The 27770-nt window shown below is 37.8% G+C and overlaps 2 long non-coding RNA genes across 3 annotated transcripts in view; one reads left to right on the top strand and one right to left on the bottom strand.

Annotated features, from left to right (window-relative positions):
• Positions 1-27659, top strand: part of LOC136884638 (uncharacterized) — a 34565-nt gene extending 6906 nt beyond the window's left edge. Inside the window, exons 2-3 of the long non-coding RNA XR_011018889.1 lie at positions 247-466; positions 24205-27659. This is a non-coding gene — a long non-coding RNA (uncharacterized lncRNA). The remainder of the gene's footprint in view (positions 1-246; positions 467-24204) is intronic.
• Positions 9546-27770, bottom strand: part of LOC136884637 (uncharacterized) — an 83598-nt gene continuing 65373 nt past the window's right edge. The window contains exon 7 of one of the 2 annotated variants that reach the window (XR_010861395.2): positions 9546-9866. This is a non-coding gene — a long non-coding RNA (uncharacterized lncRNA). Of the gene's footprint in view, positions 9867-11719; positions 12056-27770 lie in introns of those variants that run through there. The other variant, XR_010861396.2, reaches the window with a different exon arrangement.

Below are 27770 nucleotides of genomic sequence, written 5' to 3'. Positions count from 1 at the left end.
TTTGCTGAACCATTTTTATGGATTTGTAGAGTTCCCAGTTGTGTAGAATGAAATGCATACTGCACTGTTTAGATAACGTACCGGTCTGAGGATTGTGGTTTCCTAGTCTTTCTTTGGAACAACCTTTTCTCATACTTTGTTAGAAATTTTTTGGGAGGACTTTCTTTTTTACTGCATGCCATGAATTCTTGAGTCAGCATTATATGTATGACTGGTTGTCTAAATTCTGTTTCTTTTATTTTCTAGGTATACTCAACATATCCAGAACTGAAAACAAGGCATTGAAGGTGGAATCAGCTCTGTCCATTTCTGGTAGAACAAGCAGGTCGGAGAAGACTGGAAGAGGCCCTGGTGTCCACAAACTTTCCATCTGTACTGCAGACTTGACAAGCACATTCACCGTAGTCTCATATCATCTATGCTGTTCACATGTTACTTGGGAAATCATTCATCTGTACAGAAACAGGTCTGTTGCTGCATTTTGACTTATGGTTTAATAGTTTTTGACATAAATGTGTCTTATTGGGGGTCATCCAAAAATTTATGTAACGTAACGAGGCAAAATGAGTGATACGTAACCTAGCAACTGTGCAGGCTATGTCTTATGGCTGGTTATCATCTGAAGTTAGCAGCCGTTGATGGCTGGCCGTGACTGAGACATTTATGATCATTTGGTTTTTGTAAAGGGAAAAGTGGTTTCTTTTACAAGTACCTCTTTCCTTGTTAATACCTTTGAAAGGTTCTTTGTTTTTAATATATTGTGCATAAAGAAACCCTTCTCTTGTTTTTGAGAGAATGGGGGTGGGGGTGCAATTATTGGTTAAGCGGAGGTTAAATTCCCCCATGGATGTATAAATATCCTTTCTGTTTAAATAAACTTTAATTTGAGATGCACACGTTTTCCATGAAAGTTGTGGAAATGCATACCTTAGTAGAGGTCGCTTGTATCAAAGCGTGTAGCTTGCAGTTACTTCAGTTGGTGGAGGACTGGGTGAGTTGACCATGCAGTTAGGGACGTGTGGCTGTGAGCTTGCATCCAAGAAATAGTGGGTTCGAACCCCACTTTTGGCAGCCTTAAAGATGGTTTTCTGTGGTTTCCCCATTTTCACACTAATCAAATGCTGGGGCTGTACCTTAAGGTCACGGCTGCTTCCTTCCCACTCGTAGCCCTTTCCTATCCTATCACCACCGTAAGGCCTATCTGTGTCGGTGCGACTTAAAGCAGAGTGTAAAAAAAAATTTCTTGGCTAGATAAAACTTCATCTATATTTGCCAATAAAATTGAATATATCCTGCTTTAGTAAGAGGTATAAATACTACTTGCTACAAATGGCCAAGTGTTTTGGACAGATATTTAAGAAAAAAACCCTTTCATTATGAAAGACTGCAGCATGGGATGAGATACTGGTATACAAAGTTTGATGCCGATTCTTCTGTAAAAGTCTGCTGAATTTTAGCCCTTAATAATTCTTTACATGCTTTGGAAATGTGCAATTAGGGATGGATTTCTTCACATCATACATACAGACATGAGTTGATAAAACATTCAGTATTGGTAACAGTAGAAGTGTTCATCAGCAACCTCTCGTCTGGTAATGTTTGTTATCTAGGTAGACGAAATGCAAGCTCCCGCTCAGGCAGGTAAAGGAGCAGTGTACAGTCTAGCAGCTGCTTAGACGGCTCTGTTACAACTAATGAAGGGGCGCATATCTCAAGAGATTTAAAATGCAGTGTAATGTCTTTCCAGTTCTGAGAACATTGTCTGATAGATGAAGATATTTTACAGGAAGGAACACTTAGATTCGTTCGCAACTAGGATTTTAAATCATGTCTGTGTTTCCCAGGCTTGTAGGCAGTGGGCTAGGAGCATGTAATGGTCCCAAGGTTTCACCAAAGACTGCATCTGGCATTGTCAAGGGTTTCTACTGACTTGGATAGCGGCAAAGCTCTCTGGAATGAAGTGGTGGTGTTGTAATTCCACCTCATATAGTCCAGGCTATGGTACCCTGCTTGCCTATTGGTCTGTCAAGCTGGGGGGCGGGATCCCCAATTGGCTGTTCTTTGCCATTGAGCCCGATGTTCATCTGCCTGTCTTGGTGGAAACAGGCAACTGTGTTCTACGTTACCTGTGATTGGTACCCACTATGTGAGGAACACCATGGGATAAGTGCATGATCTTTAAGTTCCTCAAAGATACTTTAACAATGGAACCTGTTAATATCTTTGTAGGTATCTGCAGAAAAAGGCTACATTCCCCATTTACAGTCAATCGACTGAAGATAGTTCTGTAGTTAAGCCCTGCTCCACTAGCGAGTATAACCTGAGCAAACGTGCCAGATTCAGTGACACTGATTCACATTTGCAGTCGCCAAGACGTTCGTTGTGAACATCATCCAAAGACAGGGTGAAAGCAAAACCTGAGTGGAACCAATATGGATTACTAAAGTAAGAAAGGATGAAGACTGAAGTGTGGGAATACTTCTTACTAGTAACGACTGCGAATGGTAAACATGCAGGATATGTGCCATGTAAATGTTGTGCTTCCATATTGAAGTTGGTATCTACTACCTCACACATTAAAGCACACATGTATAAAGTGCAGCCGAATACAGTGCGTCCAGTACCACATCAAACAAAAGATTGCACCACGAACCTACTGCGCTGGCGTAGCAGGGGGAGAGGTGATACTCCCACATGGTGTCCCACGAGGCAGATAGGGGGGGTCCTAACTGGCTTGCCGGCGGACTTCAGCAAAATAAAATAGCTCTTGCGGACCAAACGCACAACCCCCTGTGGGTGGGGGATGCATACGAAGAATACACCCAAGGTGTGCCCTCTCTGTTGTAAGAGGAGAATAAAAGGGGTGTCCAAGGGGTGATTAATTTAGAACTTATAATTATTAGCATCACACAAGGAACACCATGCATCGCTTTTACTTGCGAGTAGTACCACTATGTTGGGTAGACACTAGGTTTGTGATTAGTAGAAACAGTGGGTGGGTCGTCATGGGTTTACAGTACCCATTATTAGTACCACTACATGTGGAACACCACAGGTCTGGGCGTTGCTTGCGATTATTACAACTATACGAGCGACATCGTGGGTCTACGTTGCCTGTGATTGGTACCCACTATGTGAGGAACACCATGGGTTTGTGTTGCTTATGAGGAATCAATTCAGGGATGTTCCACCATTCAACACTTTAAATCCGTATTCATCCATTCATTCTTCATCATGAAAATGAAAATTAATCATGTTTTGAATTATGGTCAGTGGATGAGTTTTTTGACTTTTAAATTACCATTACATTTCATCTCATTTCATACAATTAGGGGCCGATGACCTAGATGTTAGGCCCTTTTAAATAAGAATCGTCATCAAAACATTGCACAGAAGTGCATGAAAATGTGCGAAACAGGTCTCCGTCCCTTTACTGTTTTTGGAATAGGTTATTAGATCTGTTAAAAATGAGTTAATATTGGTGTAGACTATGGACAAATAAATGTTCTTTACTACAATTTATTTATTAAAAGATGGCCTTTTTGATCTTGTATAGTGGAGAAATAACAGCACAGAATATCAAAGACCTGCTCTGCTAGCAAAGCAAATGTTTATTCCAGTCTCCAGTACAGCAAGTGAAATAAATATCAGATCAGCTGGTAACTTTAATAGCAGCAAAAGGAACTTGCTTAACCAAGATTTGGTAAATGACTTGATTCATTCTATACTAAAACAATGTAATAATGGTGAATGTTTAAGTTGTTCAGTCTTTTACAGCATCAATGTTCAGTGTCTACTAACATAAGTTTATCTAAGTGTTGATAGCAAGTTTGTAATTAAATTACTTCAATGCACATTTTGTTAAAATATTAGCATGGTGTCAAAACATTTTCGTCAGCTGCTCTCCTTTTTAAGTTTGTTTGTAACTTTGTTGATACTGTCCTTAAGTGCACCAGCTGCTTTACCTGCTGCTAGCCAACCTGCTCAAATAGGAGGTTCGAATGAGTGAGTGAACAAACTTCATTTGCACTTAATAGGTAATAAAAATCTGGACTCTGTTTTTGAGTTACATGAATGGCGATACATCAGTGGGAGATGAATTATTTTGATAATTCAAATTCAGTCTGATAATATTAATTGCGAGGAACCTGCACTTAGTTTAGTCGGTTCAGATTTTGTGATGCACAGATCAAAGTACACAATTTCCTTCTGTCCTGACTATTTCCCAAAGACTTTTCCAAATTGAGATCCGTGACTTCCTTGATGCAGTCAATACACCTCATGTTGTTCCCCCTCTTCTCCTGTTACTTTCCCCAGCCTTAAGGTCTTTTCCACCGGGCGAGTTGATCATGTGATTAGGAGCGTGCAGCTGTGAGCTCGCATCCGGGAGATAGTGGATTCGAACCCCACTGTCGGCAGCCCTGAAGATGGTTTTCCGTGGTTTCCCATTTTCACACCAGGCAAATGGTGGGGCTGTACCTTATGGCCATGGCTGTTTCCTTCCCATTCCTAGGCCTTTCCTGTCCCATCGTCGCCATAAGACCTGTCTGTCGGTGCGACATAAAGAAACTAACAAAAAAAAGGCCTTTTCTAATGAATCATATCTTTACATAAACATAACCAAAGTATTTCAGGCACAGTATTTGCCTTCCAGTGAGCAGCCTGTGTTGATTTCCTGTTATATGAACTTGCTAGATCTTATTGCAGTCCACGGAATTACAGGCAGTTTTCTCTAACACCATAGTTTGAACGAGTGTTCGTAGACCTTCAGCCTTTCTCATTGTCCAAGTCTCTTCCTTACATTGCTACCAGGAAAACCATAGCCTTTACTATACAGATTTGTTCTTAAAGTTATGTCTCTACTTTTGAAAACACTAGTTTATCATGCCTGTATTGATAAATCTCACAATTATATAATGGGGATAATTCTACTTGTTAAAATTAGAATGTATTTACATTTTAAAATTACCATCTGAAGGACTTGTTTCGATCTACAATTGATCATCCTCAGCTGCTTGAGAACATAAGATATACAAATCATTGAAAATCACTTAATCAAAGAATGTAGCTAAAAAACATAGCAAACAATGTTGCTATTGATGCTTTCACGGCCTGAACTTAGACATGATATTGTATAGGCTTTTGGGCTTATGCCATGTCGAGGAAATAAGGTGAAATTCTTTACGTTTCGCAGTGAACTGTGCTTTGCGTCATCAGAAGAAAATCTTGACTGTCCAAGAGAAAGGCTTCTTATACAATGAAGTTTTGAAATTTAGACGTTATAATAGAAATGGAAATGGTATGTTCATTCGTCACCAGATGGCTCCCCGGACATAGCACAATGCTAGCGTTCAAAGCAGAAGCTGACCGAACCATCAGAATTGGTCTAAAAGGGTCACATAACATGTGTACGTGACATAGGACATTGACACAAGCCTGGAATGAAACATCTGGCGATGAGGAACGTATGAGTTTGGAAAATAGACAAAATAACAATAGTGAAAGGACAGGGAAGTACGTAAATCCTGAATGGCTGGCAACCAGGTAATACTTAATTGTTAGCCAGTGTCCCTGTTGAAATTGTTAGGATTTCTATGTATTTCCACAGCTTCCCATATAATCCTGGGCCTGTAGTGTCTAGTGTGGGTAAGAGCTCGAGCATCTTGGAACATGACCCGACGATAGAGCGTGTTCAGCTATTGCAGATTTGTCTGGCTGGTTGAGACTAATATTACGCTAGTGTTCCTCGATGCGGGCACCAATGGACCGGCATGTTTGGCCGATGTATACCTTACCACAAGTACAGGGAATTTCGTATACCCCAGGATTTAAAAGTGGGGACAATTTGTCCTTGGTTTTACTCAGACTAAGAGCAATTTTAGTGGTGGTGCAAAACACTTTTATATTTTATTTGGAGGACCTTGGCAATTCGATCTGTGGTGTTGTAAATGTAAGGCAAGTAGGCAGTTCTTCACTTCTTCCTTCTGTGAGCTTTGCTTGGTCATTTCTCTGGGATGCAGGGCTCTATGAATCTGCAAATTGCTGTAACCATTACCCTCAAACGTGACTTTGAGCATGTCGGTCTCCACCTGGATATTTGATGGCTCACAAATTAGTCTCTCCCTCTTGGCAAGTGTCGCGAGAATGCCTTATTTTTGTGCTGCATCACCGTACCTCTACCATATAGATTTGACGGGTGTTGAAGCAATAGCCTCCTCAAAATGCTCCATTAAGAAATTAGCCACTACAGGCGACAAGTGGACTTACCATAGCCATTCCATCCATCTGTTCATAAAAATTCTCACCCCACAAGAAATAGCTGGAAGTCATGCAATGGTAAAATAGCTTAATGTCCTCGTGGAACAGGTGTTCAATGAGACATGAGAGGCAATTGGCACTTTAGTGAAAAAGGACTCTGAATTGAAACTCCCCAAAAGTGCATTAGGTTCAGGGATTATGGTTGACAGCTTGTTGACGAAATACTGAGAGTCCCTGATGTTTGATTCAGTACGTCCTATGTGGATGAAGCAATTTGCTTAGGTATTTAGCCAGGGCATACATAGAACCTATCGCACTAACAATAGGTCTGAGGGAACATCCTTTTTACAGATTTTAGGCAGTCCATATAATCTAGGTGGCACTGCATCCTCCAGGGACAGATGTTTAGCCTCCTCTTTTGGAATTGATTGCCTTAAGAGCTTCACGGTGGCGTTGGACACAAGTGGTTGGGTCACAGGAGCTCAGTCCGTAAACAGGCGCTGACAATATAGCAGACATCGTATTCTTATACTCGTCAGTGTCCATAACGACTGTTGCATTATCCTTATCAGCTGAGAGAATGGTCAGTTCAGAATCATCTAAGTTCCTTCAGAGCTCTTTATTCATTGAGAGGCACTCGGCTGCATACAGAGCTTCAGGTCGAATTACTGTACAGGAATGCATAAGCTTGGATTTGAATGCCTTAGTATTAGGTTCTATCACTTGCCTAGATATTGGCATTGCCACGCCAGTTGACCTGTAAATTTCTGGGAGCTGTCTTGATGTTCGTTATGAACTGTGTTCTCTCAAATAAAATCTGGAGGCCTGCCTTAGCTGCTTGCATCTGTGAAGGTTAAGCAGTCAATTGTTAGCTTCTTACAACCTAGTTTGACCCCATTCTCAAAATCTTCATTACTTGGATTTTCGCACCAATCTCAAATAACTTCATCCACAACAGTTGAAGAGCAGAGGAAGAGTCAATCTCCTTGCCTTGATTTGAAAACTGTCTGAAAGTTCTCCCCTAAATTTCACTTCAGTCATTTAACAGGGTCTGTTGAATGATTGCTCTTGTCTTATCCCATATATGGCTGGTTTGTTCAGCATAAACTACAGGAAACTGCAGCGCCCTCGAAATACGAGCATTGTCTGTTGTAACTCTCTCAATGGGAATAATTCATGTATCATTGAAGTCTCCCTCACAAATTTGATGGTGGAATGCAATTTGTCAAATATTAGTGTATGAAACTATATTGTCAGTGATATCAAAATTGAATTTTAGAAACTCAAAAGTTCTAGTATCCCTTGCAACTAGTTTTTACTGTATTTTTCAAACTAGCTTTGCCTGGTTCAATAACCAGTTTGCTACCCTAAACAAAATCTGAAATGTTGGTTGCTGTAAAGTTCACCTGCTCCCAAATCCACTGATCCATATCACAGTACGCTTCTTCCTCCACAACAACCTGCATGTGATAGTTGTTCTTGTCCTTCTGGAAGATGTGGATCATCGGAAAGCTTAGAAGTACTTAACTAATGTCTTCCACGGTTGCCAATCTTTCATCCCTTTCATAATAAAGTAATAAGTTTTGAATGTTTAGATCAAGAAACATTTCGTGTACAAAAAAATGAATCTCCTATATTTACGCTAATAAAATCTATCGCAAATATATTTGCTAATGTGGAAAATATTGGAACTTTAACAGCAAGAAGTTATACGAATAATACATCAAGTGCATGCATTCTAAAACAAGCACACATGAAGCAAACACGTCCTAACAGTTATGGGAGCGAGTACACGCTTCATAGTACCTTTCAACTTCCACAGCCCATAGACTACTGACGATAGGCAGATACGCGAACAGTTGAGTTGAAACCTAGTGGTCATGAACCTTGCTCCCAAAGTGGGAAAATAACTACGTTCAACAGCAAAGTGAAAACAAATTTGCCTCATGGATAAGAGTATTTCAAGGGATTATTAATGGGTCGTGATAAATGGGGTGAGACTGGTATACTTAGGCCCGATTGTATAAACCGTTTGATCTTAGATCAGAGATGAAATTGATCTGGGTTCACGCAAAACTCGTACGTTTGTATTGTATAAAAGTTATTCTGAGATTAATTCGCACTGAACTACGATCAACTTTGACTGGAGAAATATCTCCGATCAAACTCTTTGATCTTAGTTCAAGGAGTTGTTTCCTACTTGAGATAAAAGAACAGCTGATTGTTAATAAAATATTAACCTGTGTTTTTATAATAAATGGTTAGAAAAATACACTGAAGTCTAACCTCCTACATTGCTAGCTATAGTTGTCCATATATAGGCACTATTACGCTTCTTTTACTGCAGTGTAATGTAATAATTCTATAACATAACCTCGATAAATTGCTTACATTATTATCTTATCTCGTTCGTATTTTACAGATGTCTAATTACTCAGATTTCTTGGATGTATCTTCTGATGATGAAAATGATTTTGTTGGGCTCCTCATGTGTTCTGTGAAAGAGGAAATCCAATGAGAGAATTGAGTGATAAGTTAAAACTGAGGGATCACTTGGGAAAAGATACCGTGGAACAGCTGGAACTCAGGTTGCATGATATTCTACTTAAAACCTAACTCCAATGCACATGTTACTAACTTTGAGATTCTTTGCCACAGGAAGTTTTCAGTTAAGTCGTTGGTGATTTACTGCATGTAGACACAGCGACAGTCTGCAGAGCCATTCATCGCGTATCTAATCTTATTGCTGCACTGAAACACGAGTTTATCAAAATGCCTTCTGAACAAAATGAGGAAAATCATGTGTGATTTTTTCCTATGTAAAACACTTCCCTGGTGTTATAGGCGCTAGGGATTGTACCCACAAACCCATATCTCCTGGGGGTGATAACGCAGAAATTTATAGGAATCATCATGGGTGGTTTTCGTTAAATGTTAAAGTTATTTGTGATGCTAGGTTCAGGTCCCTAAATATTGTAGCTTATAATCGAGCCCATAAAGCAACCAGGTAAACAATAGAAAGAACATTTGGGGTTGTGAAAAGATGGTTCTCTTGTCTCAGTATGGGGCTAAGAGTGAAGTTAGCTTGTGTTCCAGTAATCATAGTTGCAGCATTCGTCTTCCACAATAGCGCTGTAAATGCAGTAGATGAGGTCCCTGAAAGAGATGAGGCTGTGTTTGCAAGAAGAGCATTCAAAGAAATTCCAGTACCTGCTGCAAATCTTCATCGAAGAGAAAACACTGCTATAAGGGCAGCAATTATTAATAATGTATTTAGGTAACAATATTTACAAAAATTTTACAGTTGGCTATTATGAAAAGTGGTTCAAACTAAATTATACGAACAGTTTATCTGCAACAAAAATAGCCAAAAACATAATGTACTTTACAACTATATGCGTCTAATAATGCCACTGTACTATGCAATTAAACCTAGTTTTCCTTATTGTCCAGGCCTAACTTTCTCCTTTTCAGCAAAATTGAAATTTTTTAAAATTTCATTATCAAGTTTTAAGGTCTGTTTCATTTTATGCTAGGCGACCGTGACTTGATGAGCACATCAGCTGCGAGGTCGAGGTGTAGAGATCAGCTGATTTGGAAGCAGGAGCCTGAAATGGAAGAAATAAAGAAGTGTAGGCCTATTGCATGCCGACAAATTTAACTTGCATAATACGGGATTAATGTATGATTCCTCTACTTGTTCAATACAAATATTTCAGTCATTTTGTCTTTTTTTTTCTGCTCGGCACACAGAATACGAATGAAAACATTCACACTGCTCAACTGAGACTAGCAACACTAGACTGTTTTTGTGCTGTTGCCAAGCGCTCGCGTATAAACTGGGATCAAAATTGAACTTCGATTAGTTGGTCTTAGATCAGTGTTATACAAGACACTGGTCTGATCTCGGATCATTTTCTGAACTTAGACTTAGTCAGTGATGTTTATACAATTGGCCCTTGTGCATATGGAGAACACCCTTCTTATTAGACATCCAATAGAAGTATTGGAGGTAATGAACAAAGGAAAGTGGGGGTGGAATAGATGCTCTTTGTGAAATTCCTTATGAATTTTGGAAATAGCTGGGAATAACAAATATTTAACCTAATTTTTGATGAAAAGAGAATGGTAGGATTTAGGCAAGAAGGAATAATTCCCATATACAAAAGGAACAGAACTAATACATTGTTATAGAGGACATACTTAATCAACTTTATACTGGGAAAGACTCTTAAAATGGGTGGAGGATGACTTGGACTTTGTGTACCAGTCTGGATTTAGGAAAGGAATAACAACTTGACAATATATTTGTCACGAAATAATAGACTAGTACTCAAAACGAAAAGGTGGTAGATTATATATTATGACTACAGATTTAGAGGTTGCTGTGAAACTGGCTAGAATAGAGGTGTTGATTAAAATTATTAATGCCATAGTAAACTGCATTCATCAGTTAAATGCAAGATTAGACTACTGTACATAGTGGTGGGAAAGCTATATTCAAATATTGGACGACAGCATGGGTGCAAATTACCTATATTTTTTGTTTCTATTTTAGGGCTATTAGAGACTCTGTCCAGTAAGTACCGTATTTGCGCAAATAATCCCCGCACCCTAACTTTAGGAAGGCTGATTTTGAAAAAAATGCCAACATTGACTCAAATAAAACCCACGCCCCAATTTCATGCCTCCATTTGTTTAAAAAATATGCAGGTGTATAATACGATATAAGGCATTTCTGGAAGCCTTTTTTTAGTCCAAAAGTGTTCCATTCTTTCTCTTGCTGCCTGTCTTCTCTTCTGCCCAGCCACTGTACTGCTTTTGGTCATTGTGGAAGCCCTTGAAGTTGTTGATCTCTGATCTGTTAGTGTGATGTCCTGATTCAGTCCCATGTTCTTGAAGTGCTTCTTTACTTCCTTGAACCATTTGAGAAGTTAGGTCTTGTTGTCCAATACATGAAAAATCTGTTCTGTTGGTCGAGTTGCATCCATCCTTTTACTCTTTATAAATGATATTTTGGAAAATGAGGGAATGAACAGGACAAGCCCATGACTTAACATTAAAGAAATGCCTGGTATGGTCTTCATATAACATTCTTCTGCTATCTTTACCATTAGTCGATATGCAGAGAAGCAACACAAGAACCAAATGGAATTCAAAAATTAACATTTAGAAAAGGGAAAAAACTAAAGAAAAAAGTGGTGGATTGAAGATGTAGAATTAGAGGTAGTGAATAAAATAAAACATTTAGGAATTATACAAGCATCTAATAAGTAGAAAGAACAAATAAGACGAGCAAGAATGAAAGGACAGTGAACATTTCATTGCAAGAGATGTTTGGAGAGGAAAGTACCAAATATGAACATAAACTGAAGAAAACTGGAATTTCCTTGTAAAATCCAGAGCATTGGGTCCCAATGGACAGACAAGTTAGGCCAATACCTTGCCCAAAGTACAGGGAATTTTGTACACCCCAGAGAAAATGTTAAATGCTACATAGGACATGTTCAGACCTTGCCTAGAGGTCATCTTCAGCTTAAAATATACAAGGATGAAAAAATATGCATAAAAATAGTGGTACATAAACATTTTAATGAGATAAAATACAATTGGCAATAGCAAAAAGAATCCATGTTTAGAAATGTTCATTGCTTCAGTCTTGCAAGATGAATCTGGTTGGAACAGGTGTGGGTCAAACAGTTTGCCACACTAATTGACTGGTCGGAGGAATACTTCTGGAACGGAGTGAAGTTTTGAGCTCCGTAAATTTCTTCATGGAATAAAATGTAGCCAGCATCTAAAAGTGAAACCATAAAGCAGAGTGAGAATGGAAAAATTTGGAGGTTATAATGAAAGTTAATAAGAGGAGTTCGGAACATTACCCGCTTCCTCTTTCCTCCAGCCCTGTGCTGGATCGCTGTTGACCTTCGCACTGACTGGGGACTGCTCTGAGATTGATTTGGGGGATGAGCAGAAGAATGACGGACCTGTATTGCGTGTTGTGGCAGACTTAATTGTACGTTGCTTCAGATCTTATGCAATTATGTCAACAAAGACCTTTTTTCTTGAATCTCATTAAGATTATATATGGAATTAGATTTTTAATCTAGGTTTATGTAAATATTTTTAGAATGTTTAATAAAGTTCCCTTTCTAGTTATATGTACAATATCTAAATTTTTATCTAAGGTGAATTTCATTACTTGTAATGAAAGATACTCAGAAGCATATGATCATGTCTGAATGTAGGAGCAAAATTGTTTGAATTCTGTGAAATTAGCAAAATATTATAAAAAATCTATGAAGACTTGCAGAGAAGAGGTATGATGTGGCTAATGGGTACCTACCTGTAGGGCCAGAGGAAACATGAAGACAATTAAGTGGAGATATAAAGGAAGCAGCTTATCTGTAGAATATGTAGGGTGACACACTTACATCTGGATAGTGATTCCAAAGCAAAATAAAATTTTATACAACTAAAAAATTTAAAGATTGGTTTACTCTGGGTAGGAAAACAAAAGAAAACAAGAGAAAATAAAGTAAGCAATAAGTCGGCTAGTGATGGGTAGGATACCTGTTGTCTCAGATTATACACAATATCTGAAAATAAGTTGCAAAAAATTTATGCGCATAATGACCCCAATAGTGAGGATCAGCCATTTTTCCTAAACTTTTTAGTTGGTCGCAAGGGGTAACTGATTCGCATCACTAATGTACTGCACTGAATTTGCAACAGAACATTAGCAGTGAAGTGTTAATATTAGCATTCAAAATTTCTAAGGAGAAAGTATGGGGTATGCAGAAATGTTCAGAATCTCTACTAGCGAACAGAGTACAGACACGTGTATGTGACTGAGGGCTGCACGGCACTGGCTGTTTAAGTGTGCTGTGCAGCTGGCAAGCAACACAGAGTGCATATGTAGGTGAGTGGAGTGGACAAGCGAGGCATTGGAAAAGAGAAATTTAAAGCATAACTTCCTGTACTTTTTCACATTTGTGCTCTGTGCTGGTAGAACACAGTACAGAAATGAAATAAAAATGCTGATGTTCACAGTATGTATGAAACATAAACAGTTAACAGAAATCACTAAACATATCTCCTCAGTGGCCTAACGTTGAGCTGTAAAGGCTTGGCCTGTTTTGTCAAGAAATATATATAAATAAATAAAATATGGTAAGAGTTTTGTCTGTACATTGCTCAGAATATGAAAAGAATGGTAGTTCTGTATCGGTCATGTCCACAGTAAGTTAGAGTTAAATTTCTGATCATTTGTCTTATACATGTTTATCGTACTAGCTATGATAGATATGCATGAATTTGTATTTTTGTTGCTAAGTCCATATCAACGCCAGCCGTGAGGAAATGGGTTAACAGAATTTGATGAAAATCGGTATATTGATTCGGGGAATAAGAAACTAAAGTCTAAGCTATACACAATTTTATTCACCTTGGATGAAATTGTAGTTTAGGGGAAGGCACCTAAAAATTATGTACTGTACCTATGTTATTGGTCCCATCAAAAAGTACTCCATAACAAAAGTTATAGAGAATACAATTTCATGTATTATTATGTTTTATTCAGTTTTACTATATAGACTATGATAAGAGTGGTATTTCAGTCAGAAGAAAACTGAAGGCCTACAATATCAAAAGCACATAACATTGATCAACAATAACATTACATAGACCATTGTTGTGATGTTCTTTGTTTCTTATGCTGCCACCAACTCCGATAGATGGGATTACTGCTGCATACAGAGTATAACAGCCTGACTGAACATTGGTGGGGGAAATAGCTGGGGAATTTGAAAACTTTCTTCTTTAGCATGCCATTCCTGTGGTTCATACATCTTCTGACACTGCTGGTACGTAACACATTGGTTCATCATAGTATTCCAGCTATTTGATCCCTATTCTGATGCGCTGTTTTGAATGAGCAGTGTGGACACTTAAGGGAGATGGTCACTTAGTAGTAGCCAAATTAGCAGTGAAGAGGGGGGTTTCTCCTCTGGCTTGGAGGAAAAATTTGCCTACATGTCAGATTTTTCTGCTGCCAGCGTAGTGAATTGAGATTTTCAGACTCATCGGGTACTCCATGGAAAGATTAGTAAAAGGGAATAGTTTTTGCCTTCTGTATACAATGTAGAATTCTGTAGTGAAGCATGGGTACATCAGCTGGTCTTAAATATTTTTAGCATTAACAACAGTGTACACTTCTGATTTAACACTAATCAAAAGTTTTATTAGTCTATATTCTGAAATAGTCTGTTTTAAACTTAGCACCCATGGTATCCCCTGCCTGTCTTAGAGGCGACTAAATGGGGCCTAACAGGCTCTTAACTTGGCAGCGTGGGTTAGTGATCATAGGACCCTTAGCAGTCTTGACAGTGCTTCCACTTATACCAGGCTCCTCACTTTCATAACTTCTATCAGACCTTTCTTGGTCAACTCTTAGTCTCATTTTCATGCCCTTCGTGGCCCTTATCTTTGGCTGATACCTGCATTTTTTGAAGTGCTGGATCCCTTACATTTTTTCCCCTCTGATTAATGTTAGAGGATGGTTTTTGTTGTACTTCCTCTTATGACAGAATGAATATTCCTTGAGGATCCATGTATTCAATAAAACGTATAATCTCACCTGACTACATATGCATTTTGTAATATCAAATTGCAGGAAAAGTTTTGCTTTCATTCAGGCATCTTCACAGGCATATTTAAGATTAAAATTACTAACATATTTTCTTAGGCTATTAACAATGTTCTGTCCCTTATAAAAAGTTTTTTAACAGTTTGTGTTGCCCTTGTCTAAAAAAATAAAAAAACACTAACTAAAATAGAGGTGCAAATGAAATGTATACACATTTCAAGGAAAGAAACTAACACAACGAAGATGAATTCACACAAACAGAAAATGAGCAACTAATCACCTTCGACTCTTCCAGTTACAACAGTTGCTCAAAATTCTCACATCAACACCTCTGAGCATGCTTAACTACTGATCAAGCTAGGTTTGCTAAAGTGTCCTCAGCTATTGCAGCACTTGCCATTTAAATTTCTTCCTGCAGTGCTGTCGGTGTAACTGGTTTTCTGTGGTGTACAACATCCTTAAGAGTTCCCCGTAAATAGGAGTCTCTCGGAGTTAGATCCGGAGAACGCAATGGAAACTCAGTCGGACCTCTTCGTCCTATCCAGTGCCCTGGGAGATTGTCATTGACATGTGGTGGTAATGTGGTGGTGCTCCATACTGTTGGAAGTAAAATTCGTTATCTCCGTAGTTGGCAAATGGCAGGTAAGATGGATGTGCATACGCTTAGCCAGTTAGTTTCTTCAAAAAAGGTCCAATTCAGACCCTCAGATGGCAACCCACACCAAACATTAATTCCTGGTAAAACATGTGGATTGTTTGCACACCAGTAGATGCAGTTATACTAGTTAACAGTTCCGTTTAACTTAAATTGTTCCTCGTCGGGCCCAACAACTTTCCCTACAAAGGCCTCGTCATCTTGCACGATGTGCTAAAATCACTTGCAGTACTGCATTCTCTGATTGGGGTCATCTTCATTCAATGCATGCAAAGTCTTGGGATGAAAACTTTGAACTTTGCCCTTTTAATAATACGGCTTATGCTGGTTCTGCTAATCCCAGTCTCACACGCACATTGCTGTGTATATTTCTGTGGTGAGTGCTCAGAGTTCCAAAACCATAGCTGAGGATGCGAGGCTTGTTGGTGTGCGAGGTCTCTCAGGTCTGCCCTTGTGAACATTGCATATGGTACCATGAGTCTCAAATTTGTCTTGAATGCATGAATCACTCGCGTTGGCAGTTCTGTTCTGTACACACGTCTCCATTGCTGTTGTACTTAAACAACATTCTTGTTTTCCAGTACCACTTCAAAATTACTTTCTGATGTTCAAATGATAAACTTGGGCTCCATTTTATTGTAGCAATGCTAACATAACCTCATGCGAGTCACATCTGTTTACAGAACATCATAAGATCTTGGCTACATTTTTTCATTGTCTGCAGTGTAGCAACACTAGCATAATGTACCTGTGCTTTTTGCTCAACTTTCTACCACTGACTTACCTCCTGGCTGCCACTGTAGATTAACTACACAAAAACACAATACAATCTTGTCAATGCAATACCGTAGTGAGCTGGTGCGGTGCAGAGGAAATACCAGCGTGCGAGTTGAATTTGACATGAGGTAAATACTGTAGCTAATTATATACATATACCTACCTAAAAATACAGTAGATCTGTTTACAGATCATACTACAAATTACTGTTTGTTTTTTGCTCCAACTTTTTAATATATTAGATATCTCCTGTCAGTCTGCACATTCCATTGGAACCCTCTGTACAATACAAATTATAAAAACAGTACACATGCTTATCATTTTTGTTTTAAATTCTTTCTGAAATGACAAATAAGGTTGTTCTTTAGAGATAACCTTAAAGTTTCTTCTTCTGTACATGAAATAAATACAACAAAAGCAGCCCTACTTCACTGATCCTTAAACTTTGCAAGATTAAAAAAAAATACTTAAGCTTCATAAAAAAAAATTAAGTGCACATATTGCCATCTTTTACATATGTAGAATTTTGAAGACAAATAAGTGTACACTGTTTTTATAATTTGTTTTTTAGATGAGGGCAACACAAGCTGTTAAATTGTTTATAAGGAACAGAACATTGTTAATAGCCTAAGAAAATGTTGGTAATTTTAATCTGAAAACAATTATATGCAGCTGAAGATGCTTAAATGAAGGCGAAACATGCCCTGCAATTTGATATTTTATTACATAATCTTATAAATCCAGGCCGAGTTACTGTGTTAAGGCAGCTGCCTCAGTGCAACTTGTCACGTGTGGCCACCTGGCTTTAAGTGTGTGTACAATATTATATGAAATCGTATCTTATAAAAGATGCTGGAATTGTCATCCTTCATAAACACCATTAGGATTTTCTGCACACCAGTACAGAGTTGACTTGACATGACCATTAAGATGAAACCAGGCCTCATGCGAAAAGAACACAAGCTTGGGTTGAATAAACGATCATTCAGTAACGCAAGATTCCACTCGCGTCTCAACTCTTGTGGCTGGATCAGCAGGTTTTAAACAATGGGCCTGTGTAAACAGCTCTGTGCAGAAGAAACTGAAACCCCTACTTGTGATAATTTTGTGAATGATTTATTTAGTGATAAAGATTGCTGTCGCCTAGCTTTTCCTCTGTTAAAACTGTTCATGGATGTGCATGTTTTTTATTGAGCTCTGAGTCGGTAGTTTTAAATAAATTTAAAACTATGTGGATGTGTTCATGAAGGTGGCACTTCACCAGGAAATTGCTGAACAAATGAATTGGGTCCCTGTTGAGCCAACTTGCCCTTTTCTAATTTTTACATGTGAAAATACGGTGTTGGAATGATAACTGTTATCATGTTAAATGCTGAGATTCAGACTGGTTGTCAGTGCTAGGTTGAACATGTGCACGCTTCTTGCAAGGTAAAAAACTATGCACGCGCCTCCAGTACAGCTGCTTACGTCTTGAAGAGTAGAAACATATTGTTCAATAGGACCAAAATTGTGAAATTCTTAACTTGCAATGTCATTTCAGTAATTATTTTGTACTGTGGTGCACTTTGTACGTTCAGTCCGTCAGCGATGCCGCTGGTGGGATCCTCAACAGCTGTCATAGATGGCCTAGGCATTACTGAAGAGGCATACTAGGGAATTGAAGAGTGAGGTAGTTTCCCGTTGCTTTCCTCACCGACGCAGAGTTGCTATTACATATCAGTCTGACGAGCCCACTGAAATGCATTCACGAACTGACCCTGTGAGCAACATTATCACCATTCATAGCAGGGACTGGCTGCATAGGGATTGGCATTGCTCATACCTCAGTCACTTTCATATTGTCAAAGCCAAGGATAAGATGGAGACAATCTATGAAAGCAACAAAATTGCTCTAGCCTATGCCAGAAGACATAGTGCACTGTAAACACTAGGTCCTGCCCAAAATGTATGGCGTTTACAGATATGCTTCATAAAATATTGTGCTTAGCCGAAACCAGGAGGAGTTATACTACTAGGATTTGAGTTCTATATGCCAGTCTGTTCAGGATATGTTAACGCATGATAATCTGAATAGACTACATTATCTGGACACGATCAGATGCTGCTCTGCGATACTCTGCCATTACTAGTAAGGTTGCACGTGAGCGACAGACACGTCAGTATATACAAAGTATGTTACAGGTGTTATTTTTAATATCAACCTATTCAATACAGAGATCTAGTAAATTAAGAATTAAACCTTATCATAAAAAGTTAGAAGGGACATGTTTTGCCCATATTAAGGGCATCATCAGCCTCAAACTCAAACCTGTAAGGTGAATAATCAGGATCCGGATTGTTCTTACAAATCTTGAAAAGACTATATCAATGTAGGTGTTTAACATAAAATGATTAGAATGTCCTTGGTTAAAATTGTATCAAGCTGCATGTTAAAAGTTCACAAGATTACACTTTCTGAAGTGCTGAGTCAATGTGCCCAAAACCTGTTGAGGGTAGAGCAATAAACAGCTCAATCTTTATAATGAAATGAAAATGTTTCCTTGAATACCCTTATTGGGAGGATAAGAAAAAGTAAAGCTGATAGACTGTTAAAGATGGTAATTTTGTATGTTAAGATAAGACAAGTCTTAAGTAGCTGTTCAGCTGTCTAGTCTAATTTAACTGGCTTGAACGAGCGAGTTGAATGTGGATCAAATATAAATGGGATTTTATTTTTTATTTAAATTCATTTATTGAAAAACACAAAATTACAATTATTTTTCCACATAGTTTCCTGCTTTGGAAATGCATTTGTCCCAGTGTATGGGCAGCTTTTTGATGCCCTCATTGTAAAAAGAACAGGGTCGTGTCACCAGCCAGTTGTGCACAAAGTCTTCCACACTCGTCGTCTTCAAATTGTTGCCCTCCTAGAGCTTCTTTAAGCGGTCCGAACAAATGGAAATCTCAGGGCGATAAGTCCAGGCTGTAAGGAGGATGAAGTGTAGCCCAGTGCATTTCCTGTAGCTCAACTTCAGATTTTTAGTCAGAAGGCGAGGGACCCATCTGGAACACACTTTATGGAACTGTAGGTTATTTATGATTGTTTGACAGCTTCCATAACTGATTGACTTGTTCTGCAATTTCTGATACTTTGATTTAGTATCCACAATGATGCACACAAAATGCTGACAACTTGTGTACATTGATTTACAGTTATTTACAAATTAAATTCACATAACCTTAATCACTGTATCATAAAACACTTCACTCCAAGAACATCAACAAGCTGCCATTTTAACAAATGCCTAGCACTAAGCACATGCCACATGGAGGTTGCAACCTTAAAACCGTTGCCTACGCTATAATACAAGGCCTTGAAATGCACTCATGGAAATGGGTAGCATCCTAGTTCACCATTCAGCCGCTAGGATCGCGTTCTTGCCCCCTTGTATTCGCATGGCTGTATATGTCAATAAGTAAATTACATCCTAAATAAAGAGCTGAATGTTTTTGCGAGTATTGACAGTACTTTATTTATAGAGCGGTGCTGCATTGGCTTGGATATGTCATTGAAGTTTCAAAACTTTCCTTTTGAGAGGCTTCTTATCAAGTTTCAAAACTTTCCCTCTTCTACTTGAGTGGCTCGAAGCAATGTTGTCTAAGAGGTCTCAGAAATTTTCATTGTAGAAAAATGGCTGGTTTGTTGTGTTTACACTTTCTACACTTAATTTCACTGTTGAAAATGTCTTTCGAAAAAAACTGTAGGCCTACACTTTCTAGTAACTCTTTGGGGCAAGTACTGTGTAGCGGAGGTGACAAATTCCGTCGTTCATTGCAGAAGTGCCAGAGACGATGATTTTAGGTATCTGAGTGCTCCTCGATCTTAAACGAATAAGACCCAATGATGGACTTTGAATAGCTGGAGAAGAGATATGTTCTAAACAGCCTTTACAGTCTGTTCTTTCACCACACGAACTATGTCATTGTATTCCGCTTGGCGTCTAAGGTAGCTGAAGAAGAACTTGATGTCATCACTTGTTAGGTCCTCGTCAATGCATAATGCAAATGTATACTTATGAGGTATTTTATGCAGACCACAGTGGATTGGATAGTCAAGAGCTATGCCTGATACATTTCCATCATGAATCTTTTTTACTTTCTCTGAATGCATTTGAATTTTCTTAATATGACAAACCAAAAAACCCCCATAGCACTACAGCCCTTGAAGGGCCTTGGCCTACCAAGCGACTGCTGCTCAGCTCGAAGGCCTGTAGATTACGAGGTGTCGCATGGTCAACACGACGAATCCTCTGTGCCGTTATTCTGGGCTTTCTAGACGGGGACCGACATCTCACCGTCAGATAGCTCCTCAATTCATATTGTGTAGGATGCGTGGACCTCGAACCAGCCCTCAGGTCAAAGTAAAAATCCCTGACCTGGCCGAGAATAGAACCTGGGTCCTCCGGGTAAGAGGCAGGCATGCTATCCCTACACCATGGGGCTGGCTCCTTAATATGACAGGAAATCATTAATTAACCAACTGAGGCGTTCATCTTCAGTACTAAACGATGCTCGTTTGTTCTCATTCCTGGAATATGTCCCATGTGAGGTGTTGCAGATGTCATGCGCATCAAACAATTTCATAAAATGCTCCATGAAACAAATGATTTATTTTAAACTGTATTTAATGCTCTCAGGACAAACCACCTCCATACTTTTCAAACCAGAGATTGTTCTGGGGGGGAAATATGATACGGTATTTTTAGCTCTTGCTACATTCATTTTCTCCAAATTTGTTGGGCAAATTATTTTTCTGGTTGGTTTCCTAATTTAAAATTTGAGTTTGAAGAGGCCTCTCAAATGAACGCCGGTCACGGTAGCAAGGTTTACAAAGTCCAGTGACAAATTTTGGGATTGCCCGATTCTTATGATGTAACTCGGATCAAAACTTAGGAACCAAATTTCATCAGGTGAAAGTCGTATCTCATGCATAATACTTCCTCTGTATAATGTTTCGAACATTGATCATTCACTGGAAACTTGTGAAACGAAATTCCACTACCTTTAATTTCTCGTGAATAAACCATGACTGGAACTGCGAATGCTTAACATCAGATGAATGCATAATACATTCACAACCAACTCGGTTAATAAACACGTTTAAAGGCGCGAACCTGGTAGACAGCGACCCTAGCGGCCCGGCACTGAACTTCAGTGTGACTACTTCGATAGCGTTTTACGGACTCTATTTCCAGGCCTTGTATTATAATGTAGGCAACACTTAAACACAGTTGAAACAGTTGGCTGCTTACAAGCATGTCACCTACAACATGTGGTCACAAATATAAATATAAACAAATATAAACCATAACTCTAATAACTCGTCTGTCAAGATCGCCTCCTTATATAGGTGCCTGGCCAGGCTTCTAGAAAGATAAGTTACAAAAACACCTTGTCATAAATTCTTGAGTGCCTAACAAGGTTGTAATGGACAGAATATTCTATCATATCTGATGTAGAGCCATTCTGGATATTAGTTTCACAATTCTGTAGCAGATTACACATCAAATACAGGAATAACAAATTATATAATATTAATTTACAGATATTTACATTAACTGAACTTGTATAAATATTTATGTACAGCACTTTTCATAGAATCTCACAAATGTGATAGTATTGTATGTACTGTACATGTGATGTAATAACTGGATGTAAACACTTTAGACATACATTACAAGTAATAATAATCATAATTGTAAAATAATTTGAGCTTGATAGTTGGCATTATTTACCCAGGGGTGAGAGAATATTGTTTGAAAGTTATATCAGTTTATCACACTTGTGTCAACTTTTGCCCACCAATTGTTGTCAATGGTGTCTTTAACTGCACAAATGTTTTTGTCTGTAATGCTGGTCCGAGGACTGCGATAGTTTTGCTGATTTTCGACATGTTCTTGTCCTTCCTTGAACTTTTTATGCCAGGCAAACACACGCGTCCTTGACAATGTTTCATCACCGAACTGTGCAGTCAGTCTCTGTCAAATTTCTGCCACTGTAACTCCTTCACAAGCAAGAAATTTTAATAATTGTGTTGTTGCAGTGGAGGGGTGCACCTGTTGCTCCAATATTGTGAGTGTTACTGATGAAAAGGTGGGAAATATCTAACAGCATGCTCTCCTAATGGTCCTGCCTAAGCATAGAAGTGTGGGGTCAGTCCTACCAACTGTTGATGTTCAGGAACAAAAATCCTGTTTATATTTGATATGCTTGTTTTCTTTTACACTGAGTTGTATTTGAGTGATTCACTTCATGCATTAGATTGAAGTTGTACAGGCATTTAAAGCCTGCTTGTTTAAGGAAAATTATTTCATAATCTTGGTGAGCATGCTCTAGAGAGGGTCAGATACCTTTGATATATATGTGAAGTGAAAGGGGCAGCAGATGAAATATTTACCATTCAGCAATGTGGATTGTGATATCCAGAACAGTGGATTGTGTAATATTGTAATGATGTATAGATGCTCTGTAAGAACTCTATTTTTAAAAATAGACTGAAGCATTATTCTCTCAGATGTTTGTGTCTTTACTTTGTTGCACTGACACAGATAGGTTTTAATAATGTTATTTGTTTTATGTCCCACTAACTACTTTTTTGGTCTTTGGAGAAGCTGAGGTGCCGGAATTTAGTCCTGCGGGAGTTCTTTTACTTGCCAGTAAATCTGCTGACACGAGGCTGATGTATTTGAGCACCTTCAAATACCACCGGACTGAGCCAGGTTTGAACCTGCCACGCTGGGGTCAGAAGGCCAGTGCCTTAACCGTCTGAGCCACTCGGCCTGGGCAGATAGGTTTTATGATGGTAGGATAGGAGTGGGAAGGAAGTGGCAATGGCCTTACTTAAGGTAGTGTGAAAAGGGGGAAACCATGGAAAACCATCTTAGGGGCTGCTGACAGTGGGGCTTGAACCCACCATCTCCCAAATGCAAGCTCACAGGTGCATGACCCTAACTGCATGGCAACTTGGTTGGTATTATGATGATTGTACTCACTCCATTACAATATATATTTTCCTCCATATATTGGGGTAATTTTCTCTCATCTTGTTTATTTTTGGTACTTAATACCTTCAAAATCTGGACCTATTTTATGAATAATTATGTTGTTTGATCCTGTGATATGTGCCACTCTTGTCTAAATGAACCTTGACAGGTTTCTTTCTAATTGGTGTGATGGTTTGGATGTATACTTGTTATATACAAAGTAATATTATAGGAGTGTTGCATAATGTACTACTATAATGGCAATAATTAAGAACAAGTGTTTATAAAACAAAAGTCTTAATTACCATTATAGAAGAGTTGCATATGACTTGTATGATCAACAATAATTCTAACTCTATTTTCTAAATATTCATAAATTTCTGATGTCACTTGACAGTTCTGTTTGCTGAACAGTGTGTGTGTGCTGGGTTATTGATTTTCTGTGAGTGGATCAGAGACCTTGACAATGTCATGTTTTCAAAGCTTTGATATGTTATCATAACCTAGCTTTATTTCAAATACAAATTGTTTATTGTACATTTGCGGGAATGTGCCGTGTGGCTGTGGAATATTGGAAGTAGGTGCATTGATGTTAATGTGTGTCTGACATGTTTGATTTTGCTATCCTTAACTGTTTGGTCAAACAGTTGTATCAATGAAAATCTGAACTGATTGGTGGAGAACCTGTATCATAATGAAACTTGAACTATGAGCCTCATTGTTTTCTGGCATATAATATTTTGGCATTGTTGAGCATAAATCATACTACAGTTTAAGGGATTTGTTTTCAATTAACTTTTGTGATTTAAAGCAAAATTGTAAAAACATTTTCTTTTTGTTTGCAGTTTGGTGAGAGCTGTGTCTTCCTGTATTCCTTGGAGGAGGTGGAGATTTGCTATGGCAGTTAGTTTTTCAGCAACCAGGATGAGAAAATACTGGCTTAATTTTGAATTTTGCACAGGAACTTAATTTTTTATTAAAATGAATCATTACAAGGTGGACATTATTAATACTTGTATTTCAGTGAAGGAAATGAATATAAAACTTTCTGGCAGAACTATGTTCCTAATCAAGTAATGAAGTACATTGATAAAAATAGCAAGTTGAAGAAAATGAATTAAATTTCTCTTTGAATATAGTTAAAGTATGAGTTTTTTTAAGGAAGTAGTTTTGATATAGAAAAAAGTAATGTAATTTTTTAAATAATTCTTTTACCTGTAAGCCTGTACCTTAAACTAATTCTCAGTGTAAATTCCAAGCATATTAAGGCACTTGTCACATTGTGAAACCAGCTTATGAATTCCATCCTCATGGAAATCTGCTGCCTGATGTGCCAGCCATTGCAGTGCGGTAGTTTATTACATTATTAAATGCAGGTACAAGTGGTAGACACTAGGTCACAACTATATGCAAGATCAAATTGTCCCAAACCAAATGAAGTGATGAGGTCTTGGGGTTGATAGCTGTGTGAGGACTTGCATTGTTATGAAGCAAAAGAATTTCAGTTGTGAACATGTGATGCCTTTTGTTTTGGATTGAGTGAGCACATCTGATAATCTAAGTGTTCTGACACAATTTCATAAAGGACACTCCTTGAAATTTCAGGCTCAACTTATGATGAAATTGTAAAGCATCTGTTTCCTTGACCTGTTGCATCAACTTTTTGCAACAAGTCTTCAGTATTGACAGATGGTTGCCCACTAAGATTTTTGTTGTGGACATTAGTTTTTAAATCCTCTAACCCATTTTCTTACCATTTCTTTGTTCATAGTGTTCTCCATTCACTTCATCAACCTGCTGATGAATTTAAACAGCTTTCATGCCTTTTCCATTTAGAAATTGAATCACAGCATGCACTTCATGCTTGGCAGGACTTAATTGTCAAAGGCATTTTCAGTATGCACAAATGTGATGGTGTTTGTAGCTAGCCTGCAGATGTATGTACTGAGTGCACATGTTCTGAATGACTACCAAAGCACTGCGGTATTTAAAAATGGTACTTACTTGAAAAACATGCTTTTTATATTGTGGAACTTTCTGTAATAGACTACTTAAAATTTAGATTTTTCCAATAACTTCTGAAGAAAAACTTTGGTATATGGGGCAGAATTTAAAAGAATTTTTCAAAGTGTCTAATTATATAATAAAATTCTGAGTAACTTCATTTTTTATTGAAATAAAATATTTCAAGTTGAAGAACATCACTAATACTTCCATTATTTCAGTGAAGGAAATGCATACAAAATTAACTGCATGATTGAGATGGTTATGTGGGGTTGAGCCAGCCATTTTTATTTGAAATGTTTTTAATAGTTCTCATGGACAATGAAGTTAAAAAATTAGTGTTTTTTGAGGACATAGTGAGTCAAAATGAAACTTGTACACTAGAGGAAAGCTTTTCTTATTTGAATTCAACAAAAAAAAACTTTTAGCCTTGGTTCTGATTTAACAAATACATATTTCTCTAAGGTACAGAGTAAATCCACTATTTCTCATATGTACAAAGAAAATTAATACATTATTCTTAAACATACATGAAACAGGTCAAAGTAAAACTCATACACCTTCAAGTGATCTGTAACAAGTTTTTAACAGTCAATACTTTGTAGGATACCCTTTAGCACTTTTCATGGCTCTTAAATGGTTAGCCATAGATTGTACCAACTTTTTGTAATAAGATGGATCATTTTCTTCCATTCTTCACACAAAGCCATTTTCAGATAACCTTTGTTTGAAATTGGGTGTTTTCTTATTGCTACTTCCAAGTAATGCCATAGATTTACCATCACATTCAACTCTGGTGACTGAGGAGGTGTCTTGTACTTTTGGGCAAACATACAGCAGCCACATCTGTACTTTGAGCTTTGTGCTTCAGGCTTTTGAGTGTTAGGTCTGTAAATATTCTTTCAGTATATTTAGATACACATGTTGATCCATGGTCCCATCAAGAAGTCAACTCTCTTGGTCCACTAGCTGATGTGCCCCCCTAGACAGTTACACTACTTCCATGATGTTTGACACTTGGATGTAGATTGCTATGTTTCAATTCCTCATTTGGTTTCCTCCAGACATTAATCTTTCCATCTCATCTGAAGAGATTGTATTTGCTTTTATCTGCAAAAATAATGGTCTTCTAGAAGTCAGTCTTTTTCTATATACTTCTTAATGAAGCTCAAACTTTTCTTCCTATTAATCTTGCTAACAAATGGTTTTTCCTAGCTATTTGTCCATGCCTGTTAGTTTTCCTTAGGATAACTTGCATAGTTTCTGGATATCCTTATGTTCCTCAGCTATCACAGCCAGTTTTGGAGCATGAATTGCTGGATTTTTCTTCACTTGTCTTACTATCAAATGTTCCTGCCTGAGGTTGAGAATTTTTCTTGCACTCACTTTATATTTTCATTGCTGTGTGTATTTTTATATCTATTTGCAATGCACTGTACAGTTGCATGGCTTGGAGTGATTTTCCTCTTATGGTAAAAAATCCTGTTTTCTTTCAAAGACTCCTCTTTGATGCCCTATGATAGCACAGGAACTTGTCTGAACTTTCCTCTCCACAAGGAACTGAATGTGGTGTTGAAACACAAACATACAGCATTTGTACTGCCCTCTTATCTGCCCATGTAGGACTAGGAGTTTCAATTTGATATGTTCCAGCAACATCTGTTGCATCTTGCTATGTTAAGGGATATGCTAAGTAGCCTGTGGTGACTTAATAATTCAAGACCTATCTTTATTATTTCACATACAAACTGAACATAAATTGTCCAAATTTCTATTCATTTTGAGTTGCTGTATATTCTGAAACAATAGCCATTAGAAATGGCTGGCTGAACTTAGGATTTTGAGTTAGCTATCTTATTGCAGTCAAATAAGAATGTAATTCTGTTCACCTAAAGTTAGTAGGAAATGCCTTATATAAATAACCCATGTTAAAAAAAAAGTTCTAGGTACTTAATATGTATAAATGTTGTTACATATAGTTATTTAATGGATTGAGTTTAAAATTATATTTGGCATTTCAGATTAAGCCTGGAATATAGAGAAACTAATAGATTTGAGAAGTGATCTAAATTTATAGCATTCCAGTACTTTTCAAATTCATAATGCCAGTGTTTAGTATTGTGATCTGTTGTTAATTTGAAGTTGGCAACTGCTTCCTATTAGTTGCTGCATAAGTGCCAGGTTTCTCATATTTAAAGTGCAATTTGTTTTAGCACAGGAGATTAACAAAGGATAGGGTGAATGTGTATGTTTACAGGTTGTATTGTAATGTAATGTTGAATAAATGTTGAGTAATAAAGGGTTGAAAATAATACTGACTTGTTAATGTGTGTGTGTGTATATATATATATATATATATACACCTTTAATTTTCCTTTCAATTTAATAAAATGCACATTTCGATTTT

This window comes from Anabrus simplex, chromosome 13, assembly GCF_040414725.1.
Source record: "Anabrus simplex isolate iqAnaSimp1 chromosome 13, ASM4041472v1, whole genome shotgun sequence".
In the NCBI taxonomy this organism is placed as follows: Eukaryota; Metazoa; Arthropoda; class Insecta; order Orthoptera; family Tettigoniidae; genus Anabrus; species Anabrus simplex.
This window is presented reverse-complemented; position numbering and strand designations above follow the sequence as displayed.